Source organism: Grampus griseus, assembly GCF_964374135.1.
Source record: "Grampus griseus genome assembly, chromosome: 1".
In the NCBI taxonomy this organism is placed as follows: Eukaryota; Metazoa; Chordata; class Mammalia; order Artiodactyla; family Delphinidae; genus Grampus; species Grampus griseus.
In genome coordinates, this window is record NC_139017.1 from 24,540,440 (window position 1) to 24,542,224 (window position 1,785).

Below are 1,785 nucleotides of genomic sequence, written 5' to 3' on the forward strand. Positions count from 1 at the left end.
TAGGGCAAAAGAAAAAAGAAAAAACACAGACAAAATAATAGGGACAGAACCTGCACCAGTGGGAGGGAGCTGTGAAGGAGGAAATGTTTCCACACACTAGGAAGACCCTTCGTGGGCGGAGACTGTGGGTGGCAGAGGGGGAAAGCTTCGGAGCCTCAGAGGAGAGCTCAGCCACAGGGGTGCGGAGGGCAAAGCGAAGAGATTCCCGCACAGAAGATCAGGGCCGACCAGTACTCACCAGCCCGAGAGGCTTGTCTGCTCACCCGCCGGGGCGGGCGGGGCTGGGAGCTGAGGCTCGGGCTTTGGTCAGAGCGCCGGGAGAGGACTGGGGTTGACGGCGAGAACACAGCCTGCAGGGGGCTAGTGCGCCTCCTGTGGCTAGTGCGCCTCCTGTGGCTAGTGCGCCACAGCTAGGGAGTCCGGGGAAAAGTCTGGACCTGCCGAAGAGGCAAGAGACTTTTTCTTACCTCTTTGTTTCCTGGTGCGCGAGGAGAGGGGATTAAGAGCGCTGCTTAAAGAAGCTCCAGAGACGGGCGCGAGCCGCGGCTAAAAGCGCGGGCCCCAGAGACGTGCGTGAGACCCTAAGACTGCTGCTGCCGCCACCGAGAAGCCTGTGTGTGAGCACAGGTCACTATCCACACCCCCCCATCCGGGGAGCCTGTGCAGCCCGCCACTGCCAGGGTCCCGTGATCCAGGGACAACTTCCCTGGGAGAACGCACGGCGTGCCTCAGGCTAGTGCAACGTCATGCTGGCCTCTGCCGCCGCAGGCTCGCCCCGCACTCTGTGCCCCTCCCTCCCTCCGGCCTGAGTAAGCCAGAGCCCCCGAATCAGCTGCTCCTTTAACCCCGTCCTGTCTGAGCGAAGAAACACTCAGAGGCGGGGCCAAATCCAAAGCTGAGCCCCTGTGAGCTGTGAGAACAAAGAAGGGAAAGGGAAATCTCTCCCAGCAGCCTCAGAAGCAGCGGATTAAAGCTCCACAATCAACTTGATGTACCCTGCATCTGTGGAATACATGAATAGACAACGAATCCTCCCAAATTGAAGAGGTGGACTTTGAGAGCAAGATTTATGATTTTTTCCCCTTTTCCTCTTTTTGGGAGTGTGTATGTGTATGCTTCTGTGTGAGATTTTCTCTGTATAGCTTTGCTTCCACCATTTTTCCTAGGTAGGGTTCTATCCATCTGTCTTTTTTCTTTTAAAAAAACTTATTTTTTCTTAATAATTATTTTTTATTTTAATAACTTTATTTTATCTTACTTTATTTTATTTTATCTTTTCTTTCTTTCTTTCTTTCCTTCCTTCCCTCCCTCCTTCCTTCCTTCCTTCCTTCCTCCCTCCCTCCCTCCCTCCCTTCTTTCTTTCTTTCTTTCTTTCTACTTTTTCTCCCTTTTATTCTGAGCCGTGTTAAAGAAAGTCTCTTGCTGCTGCAGCCAGGAGTCAGTGCTGTGCCTCTGAGGTGGGAGAGCCAACTTCAGGACACTGGTCCACAAGAGACCTCCCAGCTCCACATAATATCAAATGGTGAAAATCTCCCAGAGATCTCCATCTCAACACCAGCACCCAGCTTCACTCAACGACCAGCAAGCTACAGTGCTGGACACCCTATGCCAAACAACTAGCAAGACAGGAGCAAAACACCACCCATTAGCAGAGAGGCTACCTAAAATCATAATAAGGCCACAGACACCCCAAAACACACCACCAGACGTGGACCTGCCCACCAGAAAGACAAGATCCAGCCTCATCCACCAGAACACAGGCACTAGTCCACTCCACCAGGAAGC